This window comes from Callorhinus ursinus, unplaced genomic scaffold (assembly GCF_003265705.2).
Source record: "Callorhinus ursinus isolate GAN/ISIS: 27379988/994484 unplaced genomic scaffold, GSC_fseal_2.0 scaffold33, whole genome shotgun sequence".
In the NCBI taxonomy this organism is placed as follows: domain Eukaryota; kingdom Metazoa; phylum Chordata; class Mammalia; order Carnivora; family Otariidae; genus Callorhinus; species Callorhinus ursinus.
Genome location: NW_027397095.1, coordinates 14,171,707 through 14,191,474, shown reverse-complemented (window position 1 = coordinate 14,191,474; position 19,768 = coordinate 14,171,707). Strand labels below are relative to the sequence as shown.

The 19,768-nt window shown below is 53.2% G+C and overlaps 1 long non-coding RNA gene across 2 annotated transcripts; it reads right to left on the bottom strand.

Annotated features, from left to right (window-relative positions):
- Window positions 1-1,118: 1,118 nt before the first annotated feature.
- On the bottom strand, window positions 1,119-19,154 carry LOC112809282 (uncharacterized). 2 transcript variants are annotated; one of them, XR_012374368.1, is made up of 4 exons: window positions 18,943-19,154; window positions 6,869-7,015; window positions 6,045-6,174; window positions 1,119-2,113 (listed from the first exon to the last, which is right to left on the bottom strand). It is a non-coding gene; the product is annotated as an uncharacterized lncRNA (long non-coding RNA). The 2 variants fall into 2 exon arrangements; XR_003204541.2 differs by lacking the exon at window positions 18,943-19,154 and having other exon boundaries at window positions 6,869-8,131.
- Window positions 19,155-19,768: the final 614 nt, after the last annotated feature.

The window sequence follows — 19,768 nt, the reverse complement described above, 5'->3', positions numbered from 1 at the left end:
TATTTAGCTTTAGGATATCATAAGTGATTTTTTGGCAGCACATTTCCTTCCCTAAATAAGGTCGGATTAGGCAAAGATTAAAATTAACTTTATGAGAGGCAGTCAAGCAGAGTGGTTAAAAGCCTAGCTAAGTGCAGCAGTTTTGGGCTCGTAACCACATGGACCGATTTCCAATGGGTCCCCACCACTTACTAGCTCTTTCTGCGAGGCCGAGTTTCTTCAGCTGTAAAATGAAGACAGCCAGAAGCCCTTCCTCGTGGCACGTCCATGAGGACTGCTTGGGAGAGAATGCACGTATAGCGCTGAGCTCCGTGCCTGACCCACCGGAGCATTCCCGAGAGGGTCATGGTCATGCTTATTGTCACATGGCTACTATTTCCCAGCAGATGGGATGCGCTTCGCAGAGAGGAAGCCTGAAGGTAGTCTGGGGGCGGAGGGCGCAGAGGGCAAAGTCAGAGCCCACCATCCAGAAAAACCACGCCACACCGGAAAACTGACTTGTCCATTTGCCCTCGCCCAAACCACCGGAACCTACTTTGCCGACCCTCATTCTCAGCCTGGGGCTAGCTCCTTAGCAGGTTTTGGCTCGATCCAGCCAGAGGGACTGGCCCCTGCCCAGCAGACCAGAGCTGATCGGGAAACACTTCTCTGGGCCGGGGCCAGGGCCAGCCTGGGGACAGGGGCGTGTCTGCAAGGCGACGGGCTGTCACCCATGGAGTCACCTTTGTCCGTGAAGGGTGGATGACGTGGTCAAAGCCCGTGGAAGGACAAACTCCCTTCCGCCTTGGGCACGGCTCACCTGCCTCCGCATTCTTGCCGGGTTATCAGTCTCCTCATGTGATGTGCTTGGAAAAATGACTAGAAAACACCCGCCTTTCTGTAGCCAGGATGTGGTAAGAAGACTTCTTGGATGTAACCGCCACGGTGAGAGCCCGAAGTGTGTCCCAAGCCAGGAAGACCGATTGGTCAATTCCGTCGGTATATCCTGGATCCTTCGTTGTTGTCAACAACCCTGTCACTTTAAATCTTTTTTTTTTTTTTAAGATTTTATTTCTTTATTTGACGGAGAGAGAGACAGCGAGAGAGGGAACACAAGCAGGGGGAGAGGGAGAGGGAGAAGCAGGCTTCGCGCTGAGCAGGGAGCCCGATGCGGGGCTCGATCCCAGGACCCCGGGATCATGACCTGAGCCGAAGGGAGACGCTTAACGACTGAGCCACCCAGGCACCCCTAAATTTTTTTTAAGTTTTATTTATTTAAGTAATCTCTACACCCAACATGGGGCTTGAACCCGCAACCCCGAGGTCAAGAGTCACACGCTCTTCCAACTGAGCCGGCCGGGTGCCCCTCAATTATTGTCTGCATAGGTAACGTGTGCTTCTGAGAGCGAATTCACAAGGCAGGAGGGGTTTGCGGTGACCCCTTAGACTCTCTCCCACTGCTGTTGCCCTCCCCAGACGATCGATGCATGTGCGAGCATAGATGATATCAGCACAGATGGTAGCATTTTTACTCCTATTTGTAGTCCCTGTGCCCAGCAGAGTGCCAAACACATCTCCCTTTAAAGAAAGTTTGGCGGTTGGTTGAAGGTTTTGTATCCAGAGTGTGTTGGCCTCGTCCCGTCTCCGGGTGCGTGCGCTGTCTGGTTGGTATTTCCACGGGAATAGCAGCGCGTGACATGTCGGGGCTTTCAGCTCTAACCACACTTTCTCAGGACTGAGATTTATAAGGAGGCCACTGGGGCCTTGCTCACTGTGAACAACTTGTTATCTACCCCGATGTACTCGTTTTCTTCCCAGTTCTGTTCCATGTCCAGCCAAAGCTCGGCTCTGGCCACTCTTTGGTGGTGGTGTTTGCCCAAGGCTAGGGTTAGAAAGATTCTGATGCCATGGTCATCTTTGGGGAGTCGCTAGGCACACTCAGCTCAGAATTTGGGCTAAATTAACCGCAGGGCTTTCCGAACCCTGGAGTTACGCCTCAGCCCGTGCCAGAGCTGACTTTTCCAGAAGTATCCGAGCATCCAGACAATGTCTTCATTCTCTTTCTCCCTCTCTTTGTCTCTGATGTGACTAGGGGGACAGGCTGGACTCCTGAACTTGAGCCATAGAAAAGGACCTACGGAGAAAAGGAAAAGGGGAAGTGGGAAGGTTTCTCCGTGTCCTGCTCTGTTCTCACAAGGATGATAAGCCCAGGGAGGCAGCAGGACAGAGGAGTAAAGAGAACGGGGCCTGGAGTCACACTGCCTGGGCCAGAGTCACTCTGCCGTTTATCAGCTGTGTGACCTCAAGCAAGTTGTTAAACCTCTCTGTGCCTCTGTTTCTTCAACGATCAACTGGGGATGATGACTGGACCTACTTTAAAGGGTTGTTATGAGAATTAATGAGTTAACAGATTGCAAAGCATTTAAAACAATGCCTGGCACATGGTCAATGCTATGTAAGTGCTTTAGAAATAAAAATGAAAATGTTCATGTTAGTGGTTCCTGTGTTAGATCCGTAACCCTTAGTCCCTGGCTGTAAGTTTCAAGGCTGCCACTGATGGATCTGGGGCCCGTTGGTGAGTATTTTTCCTCTTGGGAAAAAGCTGAATGCTGTGGGGTGTATGGCGCATCTCTGACACAGCGGGAAGGCTGGAGCATAGCCTCCATCTAGACAAAAACTCTGTACAAATCAGGACTGTCCTAGCTAAAGTCCGATGACACTGACCTTTGGCCTGAGGCTGCCCCTGGGGCTCCACTCCATCTCTGGGGGGCTGAGAAGAGCCCTCCCGGGAGCTTCCCGAGCCAGTGCCTTCTGGGAGGAGTTGCCCTGGCTGCTGAGCTGTACTCAGCTCAGCCTCCGCCAAGGGGGTTGTGTTGTCATGGCAACGAGCCTCTGCCCTGCGGGGCTGCAGAGCGAGACACCAGCCGGAATCCAGGTGCAGGTCTTGGTGGGCATCGGAGTTCATTCTGCCAGATTGGCAGGCTGGGCTCCAGACAGCGGAGGTGCCCTGTGCTCTTCAAAGGGCTGGGTTATTAGCCCGGCTCCTCCTAGGCCTTCTCTCCAAGCCTCTCCTGTTTCTGTTTTATCCTGACCCAAGCAGTGTGCCTTCCAAGTGACCTAGCCCCAGAAAGACTTCCCGAGTCCGCTGGGCCAGCGGCTCCTGGAAAGTTCCATGGGGCAAGCCAGGGACTGTCATCTAGGAAGACTTCAGAACCCCAAGGATGGGTCCCGGACAGCCCTCAGTCACCTTCGGAGACTCACTCAGGTTTTGGCCTCCTTCGGTAATGGGAGCCCTAATGACCCTGACCACATACACTTACATTTCCTGTGCTCAGGCAGGGCTTGGCCCAACTGTGCCAGAACAGCAGGCGTTCGAAGGGCACACCACCTGGTTCCCAGGTGTCACCCAAACAGAGTTTAGCGCAGTCCTGCAGAAAGGTGGGGTGGGGAGTGTACCCTGATCAACCGGTACACATGTGGACTTATTCAGCAAACCTTTGTCGAGGGCCTGCTATGAACCAGGCCCCGTGCCGAGTGCGGAGCGGGCAGAAAGAGGGTGCAGAGATGAATCAAGTGTGGTTTTTGTCCTTCAGGACTTTGTCCTCTGCCGGAGAAGCCAGCTATACACATGTATATCATATATACGTATATAACTAACTGTAACATGAGACCAAACTCATTCACTGGTCTGACATTTGCTGAATACATATGCTGGGTGGGGCACAGCAGAGAACAAGAGAGAAAAAGTCGTACCCTTAAGGAGCTTATAGCCCAATGAGGGAGGCAAAGAAGTAAGAAGACAATTACAACATAGTGTGGCGAGGGTGTTGATAGGGGTCTGCAGACAGAGCTTGGGGAATCTGGGAAAGCTTCCAGGAGGAAGTTTCATGTAAACCAAGACACCCCCCCCCCCGCAGCTGCCACCTGGCATGGCCACAATGTGAATGGCGTCCCCTGGAGTTGTGCACCGTTTGTGGCAGCCCAGGCTGGGGGACGAATAAGAGTTAGCCAAGAGTTCTTGGCAGGTGTGGCAAACGGACAGTGGCTCACAATGGCTAGAACGCAAGGGCCAATCGATGATTGTGGATGGAGGGAGTGTGGGAGTCGGAGACTTGTCATTTTTTTAAAAAGATTTTATTTATTTTGAGAGAGTGCGCGCACGTGCACACGAGAGCAGGGGGAGGGGCAGGGGCAGAGGGCGAGAGAGAATCTCAAGCGGACTCAATGCTGAGCGCAGAGCCCAACGCGGGACTCAATCCCAGGACACTGAGATCACGGTCTGAGCCAAAACCAAGAGTCGGACATTCAACTAACTGAGCCACCCAAGTGCCCTGGAAACTTGTCATTTTGCAGCGATCATTGTAAGGACTGGATTGGACAAAAATTATCAGTGGATGCTAAACCCGGTGGAGATTTTATTTTTATTTATTTATTCATTTATTTTGGGGGGGGAAGGGCAGAGAGAGAGGGAGAGAGAGAACCTTAAGCAGGTTCTATGCCCAGCACAGAGCCCCAGACGGGCTCCATCTCAGGACCCTGAGATCAGAACCTGGGCCGAAATCACGAGTCCCACACTTAACCGACTGAGCCCCCCAGGCGCCCCCCAGTGGAGATTTTAATGAAAAGCAGGATATTTTGATGGTTTTAAAGTGTCTCCCCACAGACTGTTTATTATATGCAAGGGAGAAAAAAAAGTAGCTATAGGGTAGAGACCTCGGGCGCCACCTTGAACTGGTGATCAAAATTAGCATCACCAACGAGAGACAGATATAGGATGAGCGCCCCCAAATCGGACACCATAGTACCTACACAGCAGAGAGGCAGATCCCCAATCTAAGCATGAGGAAACACCAGGCAAGCACAGCATGAGGAGCATCCTGCTGAGAAATGTTGGCAGGAAAGAAAAACGCGAATATTTATATTGGCAGGAGGGGGAAGTGATCTGTCCAAAAACAGCAAGGTCGTAAGAGACCCAAAGATGCTGTGGGGTGTTCCAGATTAACACAGGCTCAATAGAAAGAACAACTCCATGCAACACCTGCTGCTAGATCAGCTCCTGTACTGGAAGGGAAGAAATGTTCTAAAGGGCATCCGTGTGTCACCTGACAAAACTGCGATATGGACTGTAGATTAAAGTATTGTGACACCAGGGGCGCCGGGCTGGCTCAGCCGGTTGAGCGTCTGACTCTTGGTTTCGGCTCAGGTCATGATCGTAGGGTCATGAGATCGAGTGCTTCTCTTTCTCCCTCTGCCCCTCTCCCTCTCTCTCAAATAAAATAAATAAAATTTAAAAAGAGAGAGAGAGAGAGAGAGAAGGAGAGACAGTGCTCGGAGGGGAGGGGCAGAGGGGGAGGGAGAGGGAGAAGCAGAAGAAGAGAATGTCTCTCTGTTTAGGAAATTCACCGGAGTGTAGGAGTAAAGGATCATGATATATACAACATACCCTCCCAGGGCTCAGAAAAAAAGTGTGCAGGTGCGCGGATCAAATGGCACACAGGATGTATACACGTAATGTGGGTATATACAATGTATATACATAACGTGTGCGTGCCTGAGTGTGGAGAGAGAACCCAAACGATAAGGCAAGGGGATAAAATGTTAACTATAGGCTTATCTGGGTAAAGGCTATACAAGTGATCCTTGTGCTATTTTTATTTTTCCAATGCTTTCTAAATTAGAAATTCTTTTTTTTTTCTAAATTAGAAATTCTTTCCAAATAACAAGTTAAAAAATGATGACCACGTGTCAGGTACAAAGGAATGGGGGTTGGGGGGAGGGCTGAGAGGTAAAAACTGAAGCCAGATCTTTGTTTTCGCGGCTTCACTGAGCTATATTTCACAGATAACACTGCGTGAGTTTAAGGTGTACAACATGATGGCTCGCTGCATTTACATAGTGCAAAATGATGACCATTGGAGTGTTAGCTAACACTTCCATCACGTCACAAACCATTTCTTTTTTGTGCTGAGCACATTTAAGATCTAACTTCCTAGCAACTTTCAAGCATATAATACAGTCTGATTAACTATAATCACCACGCTGTACCTTAGATCTCTAGAACTTACTCATAAATGCAAGTTTGTACCCTCTGACCGACGTCTCGTTTAGCAGCGGCCGGGTCTTGAAGAGACTTGCAAATTATGATTGGAATCTGGACTCTAATCCTGAGGACAATGAGGTCTATACAACCCGTATCTGTAGGAAAGAAAAAAAAAAAAAAAGACCTTGCACCACAATGTTGACTCATGTTTTGTTTTGTAATTTGTAGCTTTGCGTAGATTACAGATTTGGGAGCCTCGTCATCCCCTCCCGTGCGTTACAGAGCTGCGGGGCCGAGACAGGTAAAAGTTCAGGGAAAGGGGTTGGTCTCAGAGGAAGAACCACTGCAGAGGAAAGACGGGCCCATTGCAGGCTGAGCAGAGAGAGGCATCGGGTAATCTGAGCCCGTGTTCTGTTTGGCGAGGGGGGAAAGGTGGGGCTCCGTCACCTCTTCGAGTTAGAGGTCTCAGAGGGGAGAGTGGGGGCTACTTCTACAGCCCCGCCCCCGGGTTTCGGCCTCCCTTCTGGAAGGAAGCCCAGCCCACCTCCTGGGAGATCAGAGCCCTCTCCCTCTGGGAAGTCTTAGATGGCTCCACCCCTGAGAGACCCGGGGAGGGAAGTTTCCACCCAGTCATTGCCAGAGCTGGGGAGCTGGCCGGTTCCTTCCCCAGGGCAATGCCTTCCTCCTGGCACACTGGCACATCTGCTAGATGGTCTCTTAGGGACCCAGCCCAGCCCTTTCCAGGAAGCCACTTTTCTCGAAACCTGGGAATTCCCTTTAGCCCCACGGACCTGCACATTACCCTACTCTGGGCCTTCCCCTGCCTTCCTCATTGATGTCAAAACTTACCTTTCATCTCACATTCCTTCCTTTCTGCCCAGGAAAATTCGATGCCGGTAGGAAAAGTCAGAGAGGCTGGGTTCTGCTCCAGGGTAGGCTACTAATATGTCCGTATGTGTCCCCAGAACTTACCAAAATAAGGGGCACTTTGGGCACCTACAAGTTGGAGAGAAAGATGCGTTTGGGCCAGTGGGCCTTCTCCCCGCTGCCTTGGGCACATCATTCGGGGCTGGTTTAGGGACAGGGCTGGGGATGGTGTGGGGGCTGGAGCAGGGATGACAGGAGGACTGGAGGCAAGGAAACACATCAAGAGGCTGTCACCGCGCTTCGAGAAGTTGGTGACCTGACCTAAAGTCTTGGCAGGGTGTGCAGGGCCAGCTGAATGAGGTACAAGTGTGCAGGAGCGGACAGGCTCGACTTGGTGGCCGAGGGAAATGGGGGGATGTGGGGTGAGGGAGGGCCCAGGTTTCCCGGTTGGCCACGTAGGTGAGTGGCAGTGCGATTTCTTGAGAAAGGGCCTGGGGGGCAGCACCAACTGTGGGTTTGAGGGGGAAGGAGAGGATGAGAAGCACAGGGTATGTGAAATTGCCCTTGCCCGTGGGACACCCAAGTGACACTTGGATTGGGGCTCTTGAACACGGGAGCAAAGTCTGGTCTGGAAACACAGTTTTAATATTTTAACACACACACACGGACACAGACACCAGAACTTCAACCTGGTACACTCCAAGGGTCATTCAGCCCAGGACGTGTTGGGAGAAGGGGCGCTGTGCTCCCCGGAGACAGGCACCCGGCCTTATTAGAAGGACGCCATTGACAGTGGGCTCAGAGACTTCTCACTCTGTGGCCTCTCTGTGGACTTCCTCGTAAGGCCTGCCCTCTCGCTCAAACCCGTGAATGGTGTTGTCCGAAGCCGGTGGCCAGAGGATGCATGTAGATGCTGGGGTGTGGGTTGGGTGGGGCGCGGGGGGCTTGGCAGGGAGCGGACCGCTGGTACATCTGTCCCCAGGGATCCCTCCCGCTTCAGAGGGTACTGAGCCCTTATTGTCTGCGTCCTCACCCTGGTCACTTCCCAACCCGTGTCGTAGAGGGAGGGCCGCCCCGGCCTCTTGGCCGCACAGCCTGTTCTCAGGCTTGATGCCAAGAGCAATCGCTCCCACTCAGCACTTGGGCCAGCAGCCCCGGGAGGGGAGGCGCGCGGTGGGGCGGCGCAGACGGAGGGCTGAGGGGTAAAGGTGACTGTTCTCTTAGAGTGGAAGGAAAACCACTGGCATCCGGACTTCCTGGTTACCGAACAGCTAACTGGTAAAAACCCGTGTCTGCGTGGGGGTGGGGAGTGGGGAGTTTGCCCTGCCCGCGCCCCCCCCTCCCTGCCAAGTGTTAGCAATAATAGCCGACACTCCTCAGACAAGGTTCCAAAATGAGCGCTTCCACACGGGGCTCCACACTGTGATGCGGTTTCACCAGGAAGAAACCTTGACTGTCCGCCAGGCTTTCTCATTGCTGCATTCAGTCACTGAGGACTGCTCTTTGTACTGAGTGCGGGCTGGGGTGGTGCTGGGGACAGGGCCCTCGGAGAGCTGCCAGCCTAGGTGCAAACACAGAACGCTCATTCATGCGGTGGCATCCAGAGCGCAGCATGGCCCAACCGTATCCAAGCAGTTGGACCTGCTAAGTTGCCTGGGGGTGACCTGGAGAGCAGAGACCAGGGCATGTGGCCTGAAAGGAAACAGGGTTCGTCTGTGGCCTGCACGCAGAGGATGGCCCAGAATGCTGGGCAGACTTCCCACCAGACAGAGTCAGATTCCAAAACAGACTCAGCCAGCCACCAAGAGGCCCAACCGAAGACCCAAAGTCACTGCCACCCCTCTCGTGCTGAAAAGGAAACGGGCCCCAAAGGTAGACTCCAAGAGCAAACATCAGACAGCCCTCGTGAGTAGCTTCCAGGGCTCTGGCTAACATCCCAGAGGCAGGAGGGAAGGGTTTGCCCCGGCCTCCCCCCTCCACTAACCTACAGTCTCCAAAGTCACCAGCCTTTCTGGAAAGCCTTCAACAAGAAATTATAGCCCAGGAGTAGAGCCAAGTGGGCAGAGGGCTGAGCCCGAGCTCTCTCCTGCCCTCACCCCTTCCTCCTTCCTTCCCTCTTAGCCTTGAGTGCTTGCCGGATGTGCCTGCCTTCCAGAGTCACTGCGAGTGCCCCTGGCTCTCTTCCACCTCTGCTTTTGCTCCTCAGGCAGAAAGAGGCCACCCAGCCATGGAGAAGCCACTGGTGTCACCCTGTCCCCAGGGCCCTCATTCAAGGTGGCCACTAGGGTTAGCTCTGGAATCTAGGAGCTCCCCATTCCACGGCGGTGGGCTGGGAGGTCCAGAATCAATGACAAAGGGGCGTGGGAGTGGAGATGAAGGTCATTCAGGTCCTGGAAATATAGTCAGGCCCAGGGGAGTGCTGGAGCGGACTCCTTCTAATGCTATGTTGTCACAAATGTGAGCTGGCTGTGAAAGTTATACTGAAATAAATTCTATTAAAAATTAGGTAAGAGGGGCGCCTGGGTGGCTCAGTCGTTTAGCGTCTGCCTTCGGCTCAGGTCGTGATCCCAGGGTCCTGGGATCGAGCCCAGCATCGGGCTCCCTGCTCTGCGGGAGGCCTGCTTCTCCCTCTCCCACTCCCCCTGCTTGTGTTCCCTCTCTCGCTGTGTCTCTGTCAAATAAATAAAATCTTTTAAAAATCTTTTTTAAAAATTAGGTAAGAAATACCCCCGAACTCATCACTTCATCATTTTACTCTATTTCACAGTGATCTGTGCAGTTAGGTGATTATCTGCCACGTCTGTGGCAGATAATCTAGGGCAACAGCATCACAGCGAAGTTGGTGACTTGCCATGGGCCACGGGCTGGGTGCTTGCGACTCAGAGATCAGTAACCACTCTTAATCAGGCTTTGCTTTGTTTTTTCTGTTGTTGATTTTCTAGACCTAAGAAAGTAAGGGGGGAAATGTTAATAATGCAGATTAAACTCAACTGTGAGCCATGTAGGTAGCTGTCACATTGTGAAATAATACCAGATAATGAAGAAATAATCTTCCAGTGTCTGAAAACCATTATCCTATTCAAGAAAGAAGTCACTCACATCACTGAGGAATGAATGAAGTTCCGACATATGTCTTTGTTGTTTCACACATAAATGAAACGATCAACTCACATTCATGTCAGAACTACATTTGTTTAGCAATGGCAACCACAAGTTGGTTACAGATACGAGAGTCTGGCAAAAATCCACAAAAGCCTTCTGTGAGAATCAGTTAGCTACTGATTAACAATTAATATTAAAATTATTAATACCAACAATGTTATTAATACTAATAAAGTGCTGATAATAAACTAGTTGAATACATTTACAAAATTAATTACCTTATTAATGATATTTTGTGCATTTTATTATATGTAATTTGTGTGGCACACATACTCTATATCGGTAAAATTTAGAATTAACTTATGTGCATATATACATGCATACACTTCCCCCCAGACAGCTAATTGTTAAACATTTACCAACACTCCACTGGTTAAGCCCAAGGTTCAGAACTACTTTGGCACCAGAAACACAAGTTTCAAAGGTCTGAGAGGTACTCCAACCCTAACCAAAACTTGGCAGAGGATGGACACATGACTAAAAATCATGTGTGTGTGTGTGTTTTTAAAGGCAACAAATGAAAACCTTTTTGGGATCTCACGAGGCTATCAAGTCTACAAAGGTAGGGAAGGACTTTGCCCTGCTCATTCATAGTGATATCCGGGGCACCCGCTCAGCGTCTGGCTTGGAGAAGGTGCTCGGTCACGCCTTCCTGAAAAAAAAAATGAATGCCTGGCCGGCTCAGTCGGTAGAGCATGTGACTCTTGATCTCAGGGTTGTAAGTTCAAGCCCCATGTTGGCATGTTGGGTGGAGATTACTTTAAAAAAAAATGAATGGTTCTTCTATACCAACTCACTTAGATCTAATTTCCTCACAGTATTACCCAGAGATGGCCCTGACTGGAAACCTAGGCCTGTAGCCCTTAGCCTAGAAATTCCCCTCTCCACAGGTTCCTTGCTTCACCCTCAATCGGGCCCTGAAAGGACTCCGGCTCTCGCATGTCACGCTGGCGCCTGACAGGAAGGTCCACTGCTTTGCTTCCTGGCCCCTGGCTCTGCAGAAGTTAGCACAAGCTAGCTTGGGGCCTCCACCAGCGGACAAACCACTTTGGTCTAGCTGCGAACTGTGCCAGTAAGGACAGAATGAAAGGAAATTAGGGCGGGGAGGGAGAGCAGAAAAAAATGAGGGAAGTCCAGAAAAGTATGTCCCAGATGGGAAGCCATTTGGCCTGGGGAAAAGACAAACATAAGACCAGTCTTCCGACTAGAAACCTATGGAAATTTCTAGTTCTACCTACCACTCAGTGGCTGTGAGACCTTTGACAAGTCACTTTACCTCTCTGATCCTCAGTTGGCTAATGTAGAGAACGATCTCAAGGGGCTACTCTAGATCTCCTTCAGCAGCTTTGCTGGCACCGGGGGCTGCGGCTGGTACACACGCCTGCCATCTAGGGGGCGATTCCGATGTACCAGAAGACCGCACCGCTTGACGCCGGGGAGAGGTGTGTTTTTCAGAAAAGAATTTCTCTGGAGGAGGAAGCAAAAGTGTGAGGAAAACGTTCCAGTTGGTGAGAAGGTACTCCCCGGGCTCCTTCTAGAGAAAGAGTACCCCTTTTTCTACTGGAAAAAATAGTACTGCAACATCCGAAAGGCTTGGATAAATTCACGGCTGACTGTTTACTAAAGGACTCAAGGGCATTTGGGTCTTTGCGTCCCATGATGTCCTTGTCCAAGTCCGAGGAATCGGGCCTCACCCACAGCATGGCATATGCATACTCTTGTGTTCTCATGTCCTTCAAATGCTCTGGCTCAAGTCCCTGCAGCCACAGAGGCATGCCCACACCTTCTCCCCATATCCTGAAGCCACCGCCCAAAGGCGGGCAAGGTGACCTGCCAGATGAAGCCCAGCGCCTTCCGGGCTTCGGGCTTCCGGAGAGCAGACCGGAAGCTTCTTCTCGGCTCCGCCCCCGCTCTCGCCACTTCCTGTCCCCAACTGCAGTATGGGCTCAGCTCCCCGGGGAGTGTAAGTCCTAGGCCCCTCGTGCTGCCCTTATGTCCTGATGCTGTGGAAAGCGTAAGGCCGGCATTTTTCAATCCTGCCACCACACTGCAGGTAGGAGTGGAGCCTTCCCCAATGGTGTTTTCCTCCTGCTTCTCTTCTGCTCAGAATGCCTCCACCTGCTTGCTGTTTTGAGCCCAAATTCATGGCCCGACCTTCAAAGAGAAGTTACCATGAGTCGACACTTGCTCTGTGCCAGGCATGACTCCAAGCCTGGTCATCCCCCCTGAACCCAGTAGCTAGTCTAGGTTAGGCTCTCTGCTATTTGTCCAATGAACGAGTGAAGAAGTCCTCAGAACAGCCCTGGAAGGGCAGGTGCTTTTATTCCCTGTTCTACCAACTAGGAGACTGAGGCACAGGGAAGTTAAATAACTTGCCCAAGGTCATGGTTAATAAGAGGAAGAGTCGGGATTCAAACCCAGGTCTGTCTGACTCCGAATCCTGGAGATGCTTTGTATCTATGGCTCTTCAAGTCTCCCCCTCCCTCCCAGGAGGCAGTTCTGGCCTAGCAGACACAGCCCTGTGATATTTTGGGTTCCAGTTTTTCCTGTGGAGGCGGCTACAGCCCTTGGAGGGGGGCAGCGCCTATGCCGGCCACGCCGTCTACAGGCACTGCCCTCCACAAGTGGCTGGTCGCAGCCAGAGGACTGGACGGGTAATAAGGCGCTGCCCCTGGGAGCTTCCGCAGCCTTCCCAGGATAAGCAGACCATTGGCCAGTCCCAACCCCTGGTACAGCAGGGGAGGAGGCACCTCCTAGAAGCTCTGGTGGTGGAGGGATTTCCTTCCAGGCTCCCACCGTGCAGCCAGGAACCGGGGTCAGCGACTGGGGACGGGGGCGCCACCTTCCCACAGGAGGGACGCCTCGGGATACAGCACTCCGCGGCCACGGAACCTACTGACCTCTTGTGGGCAGAGTGTAAATGAGCTGTGGCCAAACAGCCTTCCAGCGCCCAGCCCCGCAGCCACTTGCCTCTCGGAAGCTGGGCTCCCTCATCTTCCTGTCCTTCGGCAGCCGGTTTACCAGGCTTACCAGGTTTGACTTGTCTCTGACAGTGCTGTAGCAGGTAGGTCTCTGGACCTTGGTTTCTTTCCCTGTAAAATGGGGATTAAAAAAAAAAAGACCCCCACCATATTTTAAGACACGAGGAAAAGCTTCAACTGGGGGGGAAATGTATGGGTAAATTCAAGACGCCAAAGGCTCCCAGTGGATACTCGAGAAATTCTCGGTGCCTGGCCAGAATGATCAGAGATCATTCGACGATATGAATCAACCCTTTTCATGTCACAGCATACCCAGAAAATATTTGGCTAGCACACTGGGAGAGAAAGGAAGAGGCTTCTGTGGACCAGAGCTGCCCCAGGCTCGCGGCCCAGCTAGCCCCCAAGGCCAAGGGCGCGGACAACGCTGCAATCCTGAGCTGTCTGCGCCAGAGACAAAAGCGGTGGCCGAAGCGGCGGTGAGCCTTGCTGACATTCTCTTTCCCCTCTTTCCTGGCGGTCAGCCGGCACAGGGCTGGGGTGGGAGGCCCTGCTCACCCAGACTCGGGTGGGAGTAGTCGCTGAGCAACGGGCAAGGCTCTTCTCTGCCAGGCTGTGGCCACAGTGTGGCCGGCTCGCTTGCGCTCCCTTCCTAATGCAGAAAGGTGAGGCCATCACAGCCAGCCGCAGACCTCGGGGCTAGCAAAATCCTGAGAGGGGGGCACCTGCCTTCGGTCTCCTCCCAAGCTTCGCGTTCTCTTTCCCCCTCCTGCTACCCCTTCGCGCCTCATTGACTCGTCCACCCCCCGAGCCCTTAATAAGTGGCGACCAATGGCCAAACCCCGTGCCCGGCCCTGGGACTGCAGGATGGAACTGTTGGCTTCAAGGAACTCAGTCCGGTGGAAAGGAAGACCTGGAAGGAGAGGCGGTGAAGAAGGTGCCCTAGGTCTAATGGATGTCTGCAAAGAGGAGGGAAAACCCGGGGGCCAGAGACAGCCTCGGAGAGCCTGGGAAGTTTGCAAGGACACTTGCAGCATAGATGGGGCCTGGGGGAGGGAAGAGGGGCCCGGGGAGTAATGAGGCAGCTTTCCAGAGGGAAGGACATGCACAAAGGAGGCATTGAGACATGGGAGAATGAAGCATGTTCGAAGCACTTCAAGTAGTCCAGTTGTGCGAGAACATAAAGCACTAGATGGGGTGGGAGTAGGGGGGTGAGGAAGCCAGGCAGGCGGTAGCCAGATGAGAGAGGTGCCAATTACAGGAGTTTTTACTTCATTCTAAAGGCCACAAGGGGCCGCTGAGGCATCCTGTACAGGGGAGCCCCATGATCCCAATGCCGTCGAAGGAACACTGCTCTGGCGGCAGAGGCAAGGGCGGGGGTGAAGGCAGAGAGGCTGCTGAGGAGGCTTGTTGCAGTCATTCATTTGAGTTATACGGATCCAAAGCTCGAACTAGGACAGTCAGTGAGGGCGGGAAAGAGGGATTCGAGAACCTTCGAATGAGCAGAATCAACAGACCACGATTGTTCTGGAGAAGGAGGTGACAGGGGAGAGGGGTCATGCTGAGAACAGTGGCAGTTTTCCAGCTCGAGTCACCAGGCACGCGGTGGTCCCATTCACTAAGATTGGAACACAGGGAGGATGCAGGCTGGGGCAGGGGTGGAGATGAGCGCCATGGCGTTGAGGTACTTGTGGGCCGTCAAGGGGGGAATGTCTCATAGCTTGGGCTGGAAGTAGGAATTTGGACACCTTCGACCTGTGGGGGTGGTTGAAGCCGTGGTCATGAATGACTTCCAGAATAAAGAGAAAACAGGACTAAGGGTGGAGCTCAGGGCATCACACCATTCAAGGAATGTAAAGAAAATGGGAGAGAGCCACGCGTCCTGGAAATGAAGAGAGGAGAGAGTGGCCATCAGAGCCAGATGCCCCAGAGAAGTCACATGAGACAGGGCCGAAGCCAGACGGCAGCGGGCCAGTTCCAGAAGCTTAGACTGCAAAGGGGAAGAAAGAACAGAAGCTTGAAGGGGGCTCTGTGTCAAAGGAGGTTTTTGTTGAAGACAGTTGTTCAGGTTTCCATGCTGAGCGGAGGAGATGGAGGGGGTGGGGAGGTTGAAGCTTCGGGAAAGAGAAAGGAAATGAGTGAGAGATGGAGCAGGGCCCAAGGGGAGGTGAGGGGGACTGGACCCCAGCACACTGGGGAGGTGGGTCTCAGCCTTGAGCAGGAGGAGGGGGTGGGGGTAGGAGAAGAGAGTGTGGCAGGTCGGGTTTGCTGAAAAGCCAATTCTTTTTTTTTTTTTTTTTTTCAATTCTTTCTATTTTAAGATTTTATTGATTTACTTGAGAGAGAGAGAGAGATCACAAGGGGGGGGCAGAGGGAGAGGGAGAAGCAGGCCCCTCTCGGAGCAGGGAGCCCGATGCGGGGCTCGATCCCAGGACCCTGGGATCATGACCCGAGCCGAAGGCAGACGCTTCACGACTGAGCCAGCCAGGCGCCCCAAGAAGCCAATTCTGGGATCAAGATCAGCAGGTTTATTGGGGAGTGCTCTTGGGAGCACTTCCAGCAGCCATGGAAGGGAAGGGATGGGAGCAGGGTGGGAGGAAGGAGATGTTGAGCTGCAACGTCGCTTCCCCAAAACCTCAGGCAGCCCTATGGGAAGCTCTGAAGCTAGGAGTGGGGACCAGGGGATTGGCCCTTTATACTCAGTCATTCATGGGGTGCAGGCTGCCCCGGGAAGGGGGCCTGCCCTCGGGCAGAGCAGCTTTCTTCAGCTGAGGCAATCCCCAAAGGGGTCTGAGGGCTGACGGCCACGTGCCACAAGCACCACTGAGTCCAGTCCTCAAGGGGGTCCCAGGAGCACACCCAGTGCCCACGACAGAGAGGAAGGGGGTGCTGTTGCATTTGAGTTGAATCTGTGGGCCAGCTGGTGACAATGAAGAGGAGCTGCTCAGGGACAAACGACAGGATTGCCAAGCGGTGTTGGGATCTTAGGGAAAACTCGAGGACGAATCATTTAGGCAAATAGTGTTCAGATTTCAAGGTCCCTCATCTTTGGCCACATGGATCCGTCCTCTCTCCCTTGGATTAGTTTGTACCAGGAAACGTGTATGTTATTTAGAGAACTGTGTTCCTAAATTCCCCAACTTTTTACCTCAACTACTTCCTTTTTTAAAAAAGGTTTATTTTTTTTGTTGTAATCTACACCCAACATGGGGCTCCAACGGACAGCCCCCGAGATCAAGAGTCACATGCTCTTCTGGCCGAGCCAGCCTACCTACACTACTTCCTAAACGGGACTCAGATCCCAGGATTTGGGTAGATAACCATTATTTTTGTTACGACAATTGTTACTTATGTTAATGGCAACAATCTAGCTAACATGCAAATAAAATTATGTGGATATTGCATGTTATAAAAACCACTCAGAAAACTATTTCTGAGCGGACAATGAATAAACACTTGTCTCTGAGCAGATGAATGAAAATTACAGGCGTCAGGACTAAATCTAATTAGTAGGCAAATACAATATGTAGAAAATGACAAAGGAAAACTAATTATAAAGCTACAAAGGAAAACCCACGACGGTGGCGACCCGACATAGAACCGGAGGCTCATCAGGTACTAGAGTGACAAAAGAGAAGTATGCTGCCTAATTAAACGGGCTTTCTGAATCCATACAGGAATGACATAGATGACCGTTCAGAAACAGTGCGGTCTGTTCTGAGAAGAAAGGGTCCCCGCATGGGGGGGGGGTTGCAGAATGAGAGCCCCCCTCGGCTTACAGCGCAGGCCAGGCCACCAACTGGGCCTCACTCAGGACAGCTTGCCACCGCTGAGCAACTCTGAGTGAGTAGCAACGACTTTTCTAACCGGCCGTAGCAATAGGGTTCCTAGGACGAAATGAAATATCCAATTCAAGAACAAAGTCAGCCTTGGTGACGGGGCCTCCACACAGGTTTGCCGCCGAGCATGCATTTTAACAAAGGCTTTGTCCATAGGGCAATGGGTGACTGATTGCAGGAACATTAGGACAGAGAGAGTGGCAGACGGGGAGGGGAGCTATTTAGGAGGGATCATCTTGGTGTGCCCTAAAATCATTCCAGATAGAAGGGGAGTCAGTCCTGCTGCCAAGCCTGGCCTTAGGGGAGAGATGGGGCTACCTACAGCTTCTAGGGGCAGATCCCTCCTAGTAGATACCATCTTTTAGCTCTCACTGCCAGCCCGCCAGACCACTAGGTGTGAGTTCTGGGAGTGCCAACTCTTGTTGCCCATCCCATACCTCCTAACCCTGGAAACAGACGCGCGCACGTGCACACACACTCACACACACATGCACACACACATCCCAGAGGTGATCTTCTGAATCTCTAATGCTAGTACCTACTTTACCATGTTCCAGACCATCTACTAGGGGTTTTACCTTGTCTTTTTCCCTCGAGAACCCTATAAAGTAGGCACTGCTGTGTTCCCCACTTTATAGATGAAGACATGGATGCAAAGACGTAAAGTGATTTGCCCAAGGTCACAGGCAAGCTGAAGGTAAGGTTGTGCGTTTCCCATAGACTATTATGCCTCCCACAGTTTGAGTAGATTCCTCCCACAGACCGGTGATTCCTAGCCATTCTTTCTTTCTTTTTAAGATTTTACTTTTTTATTTGAGAGAGAGAACGAGCAGGGGAGAGAGGCAGACGGAGAGGAAGAAACAGGCTCCCTGCTGAGCAAGGAGCCCGATGCGGGACTCGATCCCAGGACTCCAGGATCATGATCTGAGCCAAAGGCAGACGCTTAACCAACTGAGCTACCCAGGTGTCCTTTTTTTTTTTTAAGATTTTATTTATTTATTTGAGAGAGAGAGAGAGAGAGAGAGCATGAGCAGCGGGGAGAGGGAGAAGCAGACTCCCTGATGAGCAGGGAGCCCGACTCGGGACTCGATCTCAGGACCCTGGGATCATGAGCTGAGCTGAAGGCAGACGCTTAACCGACAGCCACCCAGGCGCCCCTAACCATTCTCTCTTCATGGGCCCCTCTGGTGAAATCAGTGACTCCCCTTCACAGAAAAATGCCCATCTCTCGCATGCACACAAAACATATTTAATTTCAAGGAGTGCAGGGACTCTCTGAAGCTCAACCCGAACCCTGTGGAACCCCGTTTAAGGACCTCTGTTGTAGGCTAGTCCACTCCCAGGAAGCAGCTTGGCCCAGACCCAGCTTGGCTCCTCGTGCCCCTGGCTTCCTCTGGGAGAGCTGAGGTCCCCGGCTTGGGGGCTACCCTCACAGGTGAGGTGCAGAATGCTCGGGCTTTGTAACCCTGCACTCACGACCTCCTCTTCTCCCCCCGCCCCCGTGAGGTTTCTGGTGGGCTGGCCCAGCCCGGGGCCAGAGAAGAGAAGAAAGCTCTCAGCTGTTCCACAGAGAGACCGGGGCACTGGGCTCCGACTGCGGAAGCCGAGAGGGAGGGAAATCGAGCTCCCGGGCAGAGCCCGTGAAAACAGGTGAGGCCAAGGGCGCCCCAGGCCCTGCCACAGGTCAGAACTGGAAATGAAGTCGAGAAAGGATACAAGGGGACCTGCAGAGGGAAACTCGCTTGAGGGCCTGCAGGGTGGGTGCTGCGGTGTGGCTTCCCCTCCCAGAAGGGCAGTAGATTTGAGCCGTTCCAGAGCTCGAAGAGCTGGCTCTGTGGCAGAGCCGGGCCAGATTCCCCTTTGAGCTCAGCACAGGTGGGGGCGACCCCATCTGCGGCTCATGCACCAAAGCAACAGGTAGCCCAGCACCCGTGCTACGCACTTGACAAATGCGAACCCGCTCAGTGCTTCCAGCGCCAGGTGAGATGGGTACTACCGTCGCCTCCGCTCGACAGATGGGGAGCCCTGAAGCCCAAGGGGGCGGGGGCGGGGGGGCGGGCGACGTGCCTGAGCTTACACAGCGAGCGAGAGGCAGAGCGGGCTTCAAACCCCGGCAGTCCCCGCTGGGCACCACGGTGCTCTGCGGAGAGCGGGACCAGGCGCCGCGCCAGCGACGGGCCCGGGGAGCCGGGAGCGGCGCAGACGCAGACGCGGTCTCTGCCCCGGAGGGGGCGCAGGGCTAGCGGGCCACAGGTGACCCCGGCCCGATGGGATGCATGCCCCCCCAGGGCGGGGAGGCTGAGGCCGTGCTCCAGAGCGGCCGCGGGGGCGGGTGGGGGGGGGCGGTGGCCCAGGCTCCAGCGCGGCAGCCTGCAGCTCTTGCAGGGGCTCCCTTCTCAGGCCCCGGTCGGAAGCAGATACCTGAGGGAAGAGCGTTCCAGGCGGGGGAAGGGCAAACGCGAAGGCCTCAGGCGGGGAATGTGCCAGGCGTGTATGAGAACCCCGGACGAGACCGCAGTGGCTGGAGGGGAGTGAGTGCAGGGGGATGTCGTAGTAGGAGCTGGGGGTCAGAATGAATGAGCAAGTACTGGAGGTTGTGCGTGGTGCCTATGAGCAGGGGAACCAAAGTGGTTCCCCAGCTTGGAAGCCCTCCAAATCGTGCTGGGACTCACTGGGGGAGGGTGGGAGGCCCCACAGGAAACCTATTAATAACGCTCTCTCCAGAGCTCCATTCCAAAGGCATGACTGGATTCCCTCCTCCACCCCCAACCCCCAGCCACCCGGGAGGACAGGCAGGGGCTTCCTGGAAGCTCATCCTCCCTCTCGGTCTGAGACTGGGGCTGAGCCGGCAGGAGCAAGCTGAGATTAAGAACTGACCTTTCGGGGCGCCTGGCTGGCTCAGT